Raw genomic sequence first — 14,256 nt, 5'->3', positions numbered from 1 at the left:
CTGGGTGAGGCAATAACTTGCCTACACCTGCTTCTTCTGGGGCTTGTTGAAAGGCTGCCACAAGATACCATGTTGTATGTGCATATGTGTGTGTGTGTGTGTGTGTGTGTGTGCGCGCGCACGCGCATGCACACATGCACGGCTCAGTTGCTCAGTCCTGTCTGACTGTTGAGACTCCAAGGACTGGGGCCTGCCAGGCTCCATGGTCTAGGGGATTATCCTGGCAGGAATACTGGAGTGGGTTGCCATTTCCTCCTCCAAGGGATCTTCCCGACCCAGGGGTCGAACCTGTGTCTCTTGCGTCTCCTGCACTGGCAGGCAGGTTCTTTACCACTGTGCCACCTGGGAAGCCCCGTGTTGTATGTATCCTCCTTCAAATAGTGACTACTTCTGCTTTGTTATTTTCAACTTGCTTTGAATACTTTTGGCCCTTTGCACTTTCATATGAATTTTATAATTGGTTTCTCGGTTTCCACCAAAACGTCCACTGAGAACTCACCTAGGATTATGCTGAATCTATAGTTCAATTTCAGGAGAAGCAGGTCAGGAGGCGTGAGGTCAGCAGAGACCCAAGAGCCTGCTCTCTTTCTGCTTCGACATACTCAGTGTGTGGTATCTGTCCTCAGAGTCACAGTCTGGCTGCTGCAGCTCCAACCAGCACATCTGCATTCCAGCCAAGAAGAAGGGAAGAGCAGAGGTTGAGGGGTGAGCACCTGCTGTCTGCCCCCCCTTTAGAGAACATTCCTAAAGTTCTACTTGGGAGCCTCCGCTCCGCTTCACGGCCACATCGCAGCTCCAATTTGACCTGCTTCTCCCTTCAGCCTCTCTCCTGGGGTCCCAACCAAGCCCACTCATTCCTCAGCTCAACTCTGCCGCAGACTTCTGCACCCCATCTCAGAGGATTATCCTCACTCCCCGTCACTCTACAGGCCCCAAGAAAAGGGGCTCACCCAGGGTCTCCCAAAGTTGGTGCCCCAGTAGGGTGACTTCCCCAGCCGCTATTCCCGCCCAGAGCTCTAGCTGGCTCCGTCCACCTGGCTCTCTCAAGATGACATTCCAAGAGACTGGTTGCAGGGTCCAGGGCCACCCAGTAAGCGACTGGATGAGTCATCTCACAGGAGGGTGCCAGGCGCGCCTGGGTCCTGCTGCCCACAGGAGTTCTCTCAACCACTCCCCTGGCACAAGCCAGACACGGTGCCGAGCATGGGGATTCAGCAATGGGTCCTTCCATCTGCCAAGAACAGCGCTTTAGTCCCCAACACACCTCCCTTGTCCCCTCCTCCTGGAGCGGGGAGCTGCTGACCCTTGACCTTGCTCATCTCCTGGGCTGAGGGCACACCGGGACCAATGACCCATAGCATGGGCACCATCCCGTCCTACCCTCAGATCGCCAGGCGGGAAAGACCTGGAGGAGGTCCTGGATGGCCCTCCAGTGGCCCCTCCGCCTTCTGCCACCACCCCCAGCCCCTGCTCACAGGCAGGGAGACTGAGGGTCCCAGAAACGCCTCGTCCAGGCTGAGGTGGCCACAGGCTTCTCTGTGAGCAGAGAGGCATCCACACCGAGGACTACTCTGCACCCCTGGTCGTCTCCAGGCCTCCCTGCCCGGGGAAGGCCCTTCCTCACTCTGCAGATGAGAACTTGTTAAAGTTCTCGAAGGTGCTTCAGACCCCGAGCTCCACTGTCCCACCCAGAACCCTCACTCTCCGCCTGCGTGCCCCCTGCCACCCCCCGAGTCAGGAGGATCTCGACAGGCTTCCTGGCCCCCTTCTACCCTAACACCCAGCTGCAGCCTGGACGGACAGAGTCAGGTCAGAGAGGCCAGCGCAGGGAAAGGGCGCTGTAGAAACGAAGAGATTCCTGAATGCGGCTCAGTTCTTGGAAGTCACTTTTTCCTTCCCTCTCCCCAGGCATCCGCCCTCTTCACGTCCTGCCAAACGTCTGTGCCTCGTGTAAACCCTGAGCCGTGGAGCCGCCTCCCAACACGGGCCTGCTGTTGACGTGGCCCCCGAGCCTGGCCACCGCCAGGAGGGCGAGAGAGCCCATGCAGGGGGGCAGCTGAATTGCCTGGGCCCAGCCTCCAGCAGGCATGTCTTTGGGGGTTTTCTGGGCAGGGGGAGCTGAAGATGGAGCAGGGCAGAGCCCCTCGGTGGCAGCTGGGGCTCCCCTCTGTTGTCTGGCCCCAGGGGTGCACAGACCTTGCAGGGACTTCCACCCCAGAGCCCGCCCCTGGCAGGCCTGCCTACCCTCACCTCCTCCCTGCAGACGGGACACACTGCCCTGGCACCCACCTGTGTAAGTGTGGGCAGAGGGACTGACCCAGGTTGCTCAGAGTGTGTGGCAAGACCAGGTGTCTGATCCCAGGGCTTGCTTCCTCTCCAGCCATGGCCTCTTGGGGGCTGAAAACAGACTCGGAAGGAACAGGAACCCAGGAGAGTGTCCATATCGGAGGATACCTGAGCTGGAGAACCAGAGAACCCCTGGCTTGCCTGATCCTCAGGGGAGGACTCGGAGGCCCAGAGAAGCTGGGGGACTCTGCCTCTCACAGCAGGTTGGTGGCAGGGCTGGGGCTCGCCTGCCATTGACTCCCGAACCCAGGAGACCCTGCACTTGGCCGGCCCCTCCCTCTGCTCCCTTGCTGACACCAGGGGAAGGGAAAGAACTTCTCCAGGGCCTGGCCCTAATCACCACTGGAGAGAAATGAATTTCAAAATGCATTTCTGGATGAATCATTGGGCCAGGAAACCTCGAAAACTGCCCACGTCTGCTGAAGGCTCTGTCCTGCTGACTCCTTTATAGAATCCTGGAAAGAACTGTCTGCTAATGGTCCGTTTGGAACAAATGCTGTGCGGCTACAACGCTGGGGCCACCCGACCCGTAGAGCCGCCCAGAAGGCTCCTGGTAATGATGGCCAAGCCCCCAGGACTCAGCATCTTCCACAGTTGCTCTTCAAGTCCGTTCTCTTCCCAGACAGTAACGAACCGGGTGACAGGGCCTTGACGTCACGAGGAGGCTCCATCCTCATGGCAACCCCCTTGTGAAACGCCTAAAATCTGCTAGGAGAGCGAGGCGGAGCTTCTCAAGGAGTCGCTCAGTGTGCTGGCTACACTGTTGCAGGTTTGTTGTTGGTCAGTCACCAAGTGATGCTGGGCTCTTGGCGACCCCACGGACCGCAGCCTGCCAGGCTCCCTGTCCCTCACCATCTGCAGGGGTTGGCCCAAGTTCACGTCCACTGAATCGGTGACGCCACCCAACCATCTCAACCTCAGCAACCAGCACTACTGAGCACTTTCTTGAGAAGTTGCGAGGTTACGTTATCGTAAACGTCACTAGGGACCCCCACGGGATAACGCAGTGCACAGTACATGAGATGTTCCTGGTTCAATATCTTTAAAAAAATTTTTTTTTGTTTAAATATTACAAAAACAATTTTACAACATTGTGTGGGTTTCTGCCATACAACAATGCAAGCCACCCATAATTATACATATGCCCCCTCCCTTCCTCGCCTCCCTCCTTTCCCCCAACCCCACCCCTCTGGGTCATCACAGAGCATCAGTCTGGACGCCCTGTGCTACAAGCAACTCCTCACCAGCTGTCCCGCTCACGCCTGATATATATGTTGATGTGTATGCGTCATGTATAGGGCGATGCTACTTTCTCTGTTTGTCCCACTCTCTCCCTCTTGTTGAACTGAAGGAAGAAAGCAGGGATGGTGGTAAAGAGGAGGGAAGGAAGGAAAGAGGGGAGGGGGGGAGAGTGAATGGATGGATGGATGGCTGATGGGTGGAAAAAAGGATGGATGGATGAGTGGGTGGGTGGATGGGTGGGTGAATGGATGAGTGGGTGGGTGGATACATTGGTGAGTGGATGGGTGGGTGGATGAGAGGGTGGATGGATGAGTGGGTGGGTGAGTGGGTGGACTGATGAGAGGCTGGACAGATGAGAGGGTGGATGGATGACTGGGTGGATGAGAGGTTGGATGGATGAGAGGGTGGATGGGTAAGTGGGTGTATGAGTAGGTGGACAGATGAGAGGGTGGGTGGATGAGAGGGTGGGTGGGTGGATGAGAGGGTGGGTGGGTGGATGAGTGGGTGGACAGATGGATGTTGGGTGGCTGGAAAGATGGATAACTGTGTGGACAGATCCTGTGTCCCCACAGCACATGCATTTGTGCATTCAGTCATTCATTCCATTAATACAAACCTTTACTGAACACCTATGAAGTACCAAATCCGTTCCAAACACTGCGGATGCCGGGGTAATCAGGAAAAACAGACACTGTGTCTATGTTTCTGGAATTCACAGGCTGGAGCCAAAAGGGGAATAAGAAGTCAGGCTCCATTTCCACAGAAGAAATGTAGAAGGCAGTTTTCCCATTTACATAAGCCAGTGACATCCAACCTTGACTCAATATATCAGCATTTGTGTCATGAACAAATGCACGTGTTGTGGGGACACAGGATCTATCCACAGTTATCCATCTTTCCAGCCATCCAACATCCATCCATCCACCCATTCATCCATCTACCTACCCACCCATCCATTCATCTACCTGTTAGCCACCCACCCACGCGTCCACCCACGCATCCATCATCAGCTGTAACAAAAGGCAGCATGGTCCGCTAGAAGGAGCCAGCGCTCTGGAGTCCGACTGGGTTAGATCAGCGCTTTGAGGCTCACCTGCTGCATAGCACGCAGAGGTCCGTTCATTTCTCCAGCTTCTTCACCTATACCGTGGAAGTGAAAGTGGAAGTCACTCAGTCGTGTCCAATTCTTTGTGACCCCATGGGCCATACAGTCCTTGGAATTCTCCAGGCCAGAACGTTGGAGTGGGTAGCCTTTCCCTTCTCCAGGGGATCTTCCCAACCCAGGAATCGAACCAGGGTCTCTTGCACTGCAGGGAGATTCTTTACCAGCTGAGCCATCAGAAAAGCCCATAGAAGTAACTGTCCCTATTTGCAGGGCTGTCATGAGCCCCCCGTGCCCCCAGGCAGCTCACAGACTTTCTGTTCAAGGCCCCTCTTCCCATCCCCCACCCTAGCAACGATCCAATTGCTTACAGTTTGCTGTTTTTCAGGCTGCTGGGCTGCCCTGGGCTATCGGAGGGGCAAGCAGCAAGCCCTGATCCCCACCCCTCATTTCTCTGCCCAAGTTGTAAAGAATCATGAAACTCCCTCAGAAGGCTAAGAAACTAAAAGGAAGGTTCAGAAACTAAGAGACACGACAGGGTCAAAGGGAAAGAATTGAAACTTGCTGGATCAGCCTGATATCATGTGGTCCAAGGGGAGCCACCTCCCAAAGTTAAGCCCTCCTTCCCACCGTTTCATCTTCAGAGGCAGCCTCTCCACCTGCAAACCTCTGCCCGCATCCCCCCATCTCTCAGGGTCACACCGGACATGGCCCTGGCCCTCTCCTGGGCGCTCAGTGACCTTAGCTGCACGAGGCCTGCAGCCCTGCAGGAGCCTCAGCCTCCGGGACACTCAGGACTCTCAACTCCAGGCCACTCACCGTCTTCCACCAAGGACGAGCCATCTTCCTGAGGCTGACCCCACTGGGCCAGCATGACTCCAAGTTGGCCCTGGCCCAGAGCCATCTGCAAACCATTGTTGCTGGTCGGGAAAAAAGACGCAGAAATCGAGTCGATAGAAACGTTTGTGACAGTTTGACAAAGCGATTTTATGTCTATTGTTAAATTTTATCTTTAAATAGTTTTATCTACTTTTAAGTGTGCTGGGTCCTCGTCAGTCCAAGGGCTTTTCATTGCAGCAAGCAAGGGCTGCTCTCGAGGTGGGGTTCGAGGGCCTCTCGTCGAGCTGGCTTCTCTTGTTGTGGAGCAGGGCACCCCGGGCACGTGGCCTTTGGTGGTCGTGGCTCCCGGCTCTGGCGCGCGGGCTCAGTAGCTGTCATGCATGAGCTTAGTTGCTTCGTGGCATGCGGAACCTTCCCGGGTCAGGGATGGAACCTATGACCCCCTACACGAGAAGGCAGACTCCTCACTCCACAGCCACCGGGGAAGCCCTGTTGCTAATTTTTTTAAATGATGATTTTTCAATGGGCCTGCCTTTTGAGTGATTCTCTGTGCATTTCATTTTCTAACAGTTTATCATATTTTAAAGTAGCCGTCTGACAGATTGGGAATTTTTCTAAGTGGGTCTTCCCTACAGATCATTTGAGAAGGGCTGATCTGGACCTATAAGGGAAAAAGAGGATCTGTTTTCCTGAGGGTCTTCCTGAGGGCCTATGTTCCTCCCAGCCACCACGTGGGGACTCAAGCTTGCTTTAGAAAAGACAGAGGAACCAGAGATCAAATTGCCAACATCCACTAGATCATCGAAAAAGCAAGAGAGTTCCAGAAAAACATCTATTTCTGCTTTATTGACTATGCCAAAGCCTTTGACTGTGTGCATCACAATAAACTATGAAAAATTCTTCAAGAGATGGGAATACCAGACCACCTGACCTGCCTCTTGAGAAATCTGGATGCAAGTCAGGAAGCAACAGTTAGAACTGGACATGGAACCACAGACTGGTTCCAAATAGGAAAAGGAGTGCGTCAAGGCTGTATATTGTCACCCTGCTTATTTAATTTCTATGCAGAGTACATCATGTGAAATGCTGGGCTGGAAGAAGCACAAGCTGGAATCAAGATTGCCGGGAGAAATGTTAATAACCTCAGATATGCAGATGACACCACCCTTATGGCAGAAAGTGAAGAACTAAAGGGCCTGTAGATGAAAGTGAAAGAGGAGAGTGAAAAAGTTGGCTTAAAGCTCAACATTCAGAAAACGAAGATCATGGCATCCAGTCCCATCACTTCATGGCATATAGATGGGGAAACAGTGGAAACAGTGGCAGACTTTATTTTTTGGGCTCCAAAATCACTGCAGATGGTGACTGCAGCCATGAAATTAAAAGATGCTTACTCCTTGGAAGCAAAGTTATGACCAACCTAGACAGCATATTGAAAAGCAGAGACATCACTTTGTAAACAAAGGTCCGTCTAGTCAAGGCTATGGTTTTTCCAATGGTCATGTATGGATGTGAGAGTTGGACTGTGAAGAAAGCTGAGTGCTGAAGAATTGATGCTTTTGAACTGTGGTTGGAGAAGACTCTTGAGAGTCCCTTGGACTGCAAGGAGATCCAATCAATCCATCCTAAAGGAAATCAGTCCTGAATATTCATTGGAAGGACTGATGTTGAAGCTGAAACTCCAATATTTTGGCCACCTGATGTGAAGAGCTGACTCATTGGAAAAGACCCTGCTGCTGGGAAAGATTGAGGGCAGGAGGAGAAGGGGACGACAGAGGATGAGATGTTTGGATGGTATCACCGACTCAATGGACATGGGTTTGGGTGGACTCATGGGAGTTGGTGATGGACAGGGAGGCCTGGCATGCTGTGGTTCATGGGGTCGCAAAGAGTTGGACACGACTGAGCGACTGAACTGAACTGAATTGATCTGAACAGATAGAGGAAAGAGGATCTATTTTCCTGAGGGTCTATTTTGCCCCCCGCCACCGTGTGGGGACTCAGGGTCTCTCATTCTCAAACAGAGCCAGGTTCCTTCCTGTTGGCCCACCCATTCCCCACCCCCAAACTTCCCAGCTCCAGGACTTACTGGGAGTAAAACCCAGCTTATATCGAGTCCTCCTTAACAGCTGCTCCCTGTAACCTCAGGAGCCCCAGCAAACCTTCATGAAGACCGTGCAAGAGACTGCCCCCCGCCCCCAGTCAAGTCAGAAAGGCGTGGAGAACAGGCCATCAGCAGCAGAGGCTGGGGGAAAGAGTCTGCCCCATCTGTCTGCAGAGGAGGAGCCAGCCTCTGCACCACTCACTTGACCTCAGTAGAAGAAAAGCCGGCTGTTTACAAACAGACGATAATGTTGGTGCAGATGGCGGCCCGAGTGGAGCGGGGGCGGGGAGACACAGGCGGCCTGCGCTGTATTCCTGGTCACGAGGCCCGAGGCCACACAAGCGGCTGTGCCGGTCAGCGTGTCAGCCCCCAGGGGCGCGCTGGCCCTGCAGGCGGCGGCCGTGGTCCTGCCTGCCCGTCTCTGAGAGTCAAGACAGCCCGATCCTGTCGATAAACGGTCTCGTGCAAAACGGGCCTGGCGTGCTGCAGTCCACGGGGCTGCAAAGAGTCAGACATGAGTCGGCGACTGGGCAGCAACAGCGGAACAGCAGTGTCTTCTGCACCGTCTGAGCCCCTGCGGTGCGCCGGGCTCTGAGCAAGGGTGGGGAGCTGGTGTGGCGCCCCGGAGACCCAGGGGAGCCCGAGGCTCAGGAAAGAGACGCGTGTTTCTCCAAATCACAGAGCACCTAACAGGCCTTAGTGCTGAGACCAGGACTTGAAGTTCTGGTGGCAAAATCTTGCGCGCGTTCAGCCAAAGGCCCACCTCACAAGCACGGTAAGGAGCAAGGGGGGCCTGGCTGCGACGTCAGCCAGTCTCTCAAGCGTCAGCTGGACAAATATTTCCTGAGCCGCCAGGACATACCAGGCCCTGGCGGGACCCCTGGGGTACCGTCCTGCTTCCAGAACCAAAAGTGAACCAGCTCAGACCATCCCGCCCAGGGAGGGGATATTTGAGCCAAGGCTGAAGGGAGCAGAGAGTGAGCAGCTTGAGTACTTCGGGAAAAGGAATGCTGCAGCACCAACTCCCAGCCCAGCCCCACCCTCCTTGAGGTTCATTCCAGGGTCACCTCCTCCTGGAAGCCTTCCCTGATTCATCCCTCCTCAGCCTGGGTCAGGCACTCCTCCAGCTGCCACAGCTGTGTTCTCATGTTATTGTGTCTCTGAGTCCCCACCAGCCTGGGAGCAGCTTGGGGACAGGGGTTCATCTGCAATACTGTTTCAGAGCCTGGCGCCGCCAGCCACCAGGCAGCCCTCACTGGTTGGTGAGCTCCTAATGGTTAGCTCAGCAGGGTTCAGCTCAGATTCTTCAAGATCGCTTCCTCTGAGCCTAGAATAGGACCCACCCAGGGCAGGTGTTTTAAGTTGCTGTTGTTCAGTTGCTAAGTCGTGTCTGATTCTGTGTGACCCCATGGACTGCAGCACGCCAGGCTTCCCTGTCCTTCACTGTCTCCCGGAGTTTATGATGCCATCCAACCATCTCCTCCTGCCCTCAATCTTTCCCAGCATCAGAGTCTTTCCCAACGAGTTGGCTCTTCACATCAGGTGGCCAAAGTACTGGAGCTTCAGCTTCAGCATCAGTCCTTCCTGTGAATATTCAGGAGTTCTGCATTTGTTGGAGAAATGAACCTGGAGTCCCGGTGTGCGTGGACAGGCGTCTCACGCGGTCCTCCTGACACACCTGTGTGCTGGAGGGTCTTGTAACCGTCTCACGGTGTGGGCTGAGCTAGGGGGTGTGGTTGGTAGATTTCTTCAGGTCAGTTCAGTTCAGTCGCTCAGTCGTGTCCGACTCTTTGAGACCCCATGAGCTGCAGCACGCCAGGCCTCCCTGTCTACCAGGGAGCCCACCCCGGACCAACACCCAGAGCCACCCAAACTCATGTCCATTTAGTCGGTGATGCCATCCAACCATCTCATCCTCTGTCATCCGCTTCTCCTCCTGCCCTCAGTCTTTCCCAGCAGCAGGGTCTTTTCAAATGAGTCAGCTCCTTGAATCAGGTGCCCTAAGTATTGGAGTTTCAGCTTCAACATCAGACCTTCCAATGAACACTCAGGACGGATCTTGCGGTCCAAGGGACTCTCAAGAGACTTCTCCAACACCACAGTTCAAAAGCATCAATTCTTTGGCGCTCAGCTTTCTTTATAGTCCAACTCTCACATCCATACATGACCACTGGAAAAACCATAGCCTTGACTAGATGGACCTTTGTGGACCTATTTCTTAAGTAGATAGATTGATTACCCTTCCTGACTGAGCAGCTGGATGAGGTCTCACAAAGAGGCCACATGCCTGAAGCCACCTCCCAGATCAGAAATCGCATACCAGAGCTCTGAGGCCTCCACCCGCCTCCCGCAGGTAGCATGGTCCCCGAAAGTAAGCGAGTCCTTCCTGCCGCAGATGGCCTTGCCTGGGCGGGACCTTCGCGAAGGCAGCACGCGACGAGTCTCCGTCCGGCTGCCCACGCGGCCCTGCGCCCAGGACCCACCCGCGCCGTGTGGGGCGCCAGGCTGTCGTACTCCTCCTTGGTCCTGCCGCAGGCATGTCGGCTGCTCGCCGTTGGGAGCCACTCAAGGGGCTTCCAGTGGGCGGCTCCTGTGCACGCTTCCGCTGGGTGTCCACCCAGGAGTGGGCGTGCTGAGTCACAGCCCAGGAGATGCTGCCAGACGGGGCGACCGAACTTTGGCTCAGAGCGCCGGAACCAGCTTCCCCCGCGGTGACCTGTCTGTACATCTCAGGTCTTCTTTCCGGGGGGCAGTCACTGACCCTCAGTGTGGTTGGATCTGTACTTCCCCGAGGGTGGAGAAGCTGAGCTTCTGCTCACACTCACCGATCGTCTGAATATCCTCTTTGCTGAGCTGTCCTGCGCGTCTGCTTCATCTGCTTTCTCCCTCCGTGATTCGCGGTTGTTCTTTATTCTAGATTCAGCTTTTTTGTCCCACGTATGCACTGCGAACATCTCCACCTTTGGCTCACGGGCTCCTGGTTCCGAGCCTGGAAGGGGACCCCGCCCGGAGCGGGTGTTCCGAGTTGTTGTTGTTCAGTGGCTAAGCTGTGTCTGACTCTTTACGACTGCAGGGCCTGCACAGGGCTCAGGGCGCCGTGGCCCCCTGCTCACGGCAGGGCAGGGCAGGCCCCGTTCTGTCTCTTTCAGAGGGAATTGCCCCTTTTCAGGGCCTCCCCTGGGGAGTTCGTTCCCCTGTCCAGCCCAGGGCACCAGGGGTACAAAGGGGGCCCTTGCTGCCAGCTGGGCTGGCCGGCTGGCACTGCTCCCACAGATCCCGAGGTATCGGGGCTCCCGTATGAGCCCACCCAAGACCCCTTTCTTGCCTGATCCCCAGCCCTGCCCAGTCCTGACATCACCAGGATCCCACCCCACACTCCGTGTCTCAGGGACCCAGCCCCCTGCTAAGCCCAGGCTGAGTGTGGAGGTTACCAGCGCCTGTCTGGTGTTAACCACGTGCCCCTTGTGCTGGGTGGCCCAGAGGTCAGCGGCTGCGGCCCTCAGCTGTCCTGCCCGCTGGGACACATGGGGATGGGGGGATGGAGAAGTACAGGCTCAAGCTGCGGGTGACCCCTCCCTCCTCACCTCCTCGGGCCCCTTTGTGGGAGGAGCTGGCCCTCAGGACGGTGCAGAAACCCCGTCGCCAAGGCTAGGGCTCGGACCTATGATTGCTTTGTGCTCCTTTGGTTAACGCCAGGAGAGGTGCGATCACAAAACCTCAGGCTTATCTGCCTCTGGTTTCCGTGGAAACTCCGAAGGCTCTGGGTCACATGCTGGGGATAGAAGTAGCTGTCTGGGCTCCCTCTGAGCAGGTCAGCTGCCAGCCCTTGAGGGCATTGCAGGATGGGGTGGGAGGCCGGCGCCTGGGCTGGGAAGGGGCAAGGGAGGACCTGGGCAGCCCAAGGCCCTAGAAGTGACTGGCCTGGAGAGGGGCTCCTCCCCCGACTTTACAGGCGAGCAAACTGAGGCTCAGAGAGGGGAAGGGACACTTGCCCCAAACTCGGCGGACTGGAGTCTCAGGGCCCTGGGAAGCCTGTGTTGTGGGCACGTTGTTGGGAGTCACATCACAGTGGCTGTCCATCTTACTAAAACTGTGTGACCTTGCTCAGGGCTGGCGGGGTTGAGACAGGCCTCCCTTCCACCCGGTGCGCCTGGGGCCCGAGCATCCGCCTGCACGCACCTTCAGATACATAGTCGGAGGCCTCGGCCCTGGCTGGGGAGGGGGATCCAGGGCTCCGGCCGCCTTCACCCGCCCAGTGCCAACCCAAGGCCACAGGCAGAGCCGGCAGCGATCCCTGTCCCCTCAGCCCCCGGACGCGGGTCAGCAGCAAGCGTGAGCTGCCAGGACGTCACCTTCCTGCCTCTCCCAGCCCTGTGCGGCTCCACTGCGGGGATTTGGTGCTGGAGGCAGGTGGGTGGTGTGACGGGTGTGCTGTTCCCAGGCCGGGATGGGAGAACCGGTGTGGTCACAGCTCCAGTCCTGCCGGGCTGCAGGCTGACCCCTTGACCGGGCGCGGGGTGGGCTCTGAAGGGTGGGCTCCGACCGGCACCAAGGCCCACCCCTCCTCCTGCCCCAGGCTGCAGCCAGGCCCTCAGTGAGCCCTTGAGTTGGGGTTTTCACTTGTGCCAGGGAAGGGCTCCCAACACCCCCAGCTGGGCCCCTGCTGGCGCCTGGGGAGCGCGGGGAGGCGGGCAGGCTCAGAGAGGAAGGCCTGGCCCGCTTCCCTGGGCACGGTCCCGCTCCCCCGCCTCACAGGGACCCCAGCAGGGGGAGGGACCTGAGGTTAAACCAGGCTAAGGGAGTGCTGAGTGCCCTGGGCGCTGGCCAAGGATGGCTGGCTCCGCCAGGGTCCTCCCTGCTCCAAGGCAGCGGGCGGGCTGAGAGCTGGGCTCTGCTTTGTTTTTAGTGGCGTTGAGTCCCCGTGGTTTAAACAGACTGTTTTAAGAAGTGGGGGAATTTGGGTAGAAGCCGTCTTCTGGGGCACTAAGGATATAGAAGAAATTCCTTCCAACCCCCTGCTGTTGAAGAGTCAGGGACGGGCTGTCTGGCTCTGTGACCTGCCCCCACCGCGGCTCCTGGGTGCCCCTCTGGGAGCCCCTCTCCTTGTGAAGCACCCGCGAGGGTAGGGGGCCCTCTTTTCACAGCCTGTGTACACTCCAGCCAGCCAGCCAGCCAGCCTCGGTGCAGCCGTTTACCGTGCAGCCTTACACAAATGTCTCACCGTCTCTGACGTCTTGTCAACATGTAGAGTGATGAGAGGACACCCCTGGGGTTGAGGAGAACCCGGCCAGGCCAGCTCCATCCCACCCCGTGACCGCGCCGCCGCACCGCTGCCTCTCCAGGGCCACAGAGGAGCCCTGGGCTGGGGGGGGTGGGGGGTCTCCGCCCACCCCACGCCTGACGAGCGGAGCCTGCAGCACTGCCGCCACCCCCATGCAGGGCACTTCCTGGGCAGCAGAGGCGCGCCCTGCCCCTTGGCAGTGAGCACAGGATGCTGCCAGCCTTTCTGCCCAGGGACCCCCGCCCCCCCATCTCTTGCTCAGAGTCCCACACGGTGAGTCTGTTGCTTCGGGCTGGCTCCCCGGGGTCAGATCCTCAGGCTGGGTCCCATCGGCTGCGGGCCGGGGGGGGTGTCAGGTTGGGACTTAGGGTAAGAGCTGTATCAGGGGCGCTTCCCTGCTGGCTCAGACAGGCAGGAATCTGACTGCCTCGCGGGAGACCAAGACAGGCCAGAGGAACAACCACCTCAGATATGCGGCTGACACCACTCGAAAGGCAGAAAGTGAAGAGGAACTAATGCGCCTCTTGACAAGGGTGAAGGTGGACAGTGAAAGAGCCAGCTCAAGACGACATATTTAAAAAAAACTAAGATCATGACACGTAGCCCCCTGACCGCGTGGCAAACAGAAGGGGAAAAGGTGGACACGGTGACAGACCCCCTCTTCTTGGGCTCCAAAATCACTGAGGATGGGGCCTGCAGCCGTGAAAGCGGAAGGCTGCTTCTTGGCGGGAACGGTATGACAAGCCTAGACAGCGGGCTGAACAGCAGAGACATCACCCTGCCAATAAAGGTCTGTACAGTCAAGACCACGGTCTGCCCAGTGGCCACGTACGGTGGTGAGAGCTGGACCGTAAAGGCAGAGCGCCAAAGAACTCATGCCTTCGAACTGTGGTGCAGGAGACTCCTGGAAGTCCCCTGGACAGCAAGATCAATCCAGCCAACCTTAAGGTAGATCGACCCTGAATACTCCCTGGAAGGACTGATGCGGAAGCCCCAATATTTTGGTCACCTGATATGAACAGATGACTCATTGGAAAAGTCCCTGATGCTGGGAAAGATCAAGGGCAGAAGAGGGGGTCAGAGGATGAGATGGCTGGACAGCATCACCGATGCAATGAACGTGAACTTGGGCAAACTCCAGGAGACAATGAGGGGCAGGGTGGCCTGGTGTGCTGCAGACCATGGGGTTGCCAAGAGGCAGACATGACTGAGCAACACCAGGCGTGCCTCCACCAGGAGGGGGGTACTGAGTCTCAGGTGGATGGAGGCTGGGCCTGTGCTGGGTGGAGCCTCCCACCTTCACAAGGCTGGTGTGCACATTCCCATCTCACAGACAGGGAG

Source organism: Budorcas taxicolor, chromosome 6 (genome assembly GCF_023091745.1).
Source record: "Budorcas taxicolor isolate Tak-1 chromosome 6, Takin1.1, whole genome shotgun sequence".
Lineage (NCBI taxonomy): Eukaryota > Metazoa > Chordata > Mammalia > Artiodactyla > Bovidae > Budorcas > Budorcas taxicolor.
The sequence above is the reverse complement of the archived record's forward strand: the minus strand, read 5'-3'. Positions refer to the sequence as shown.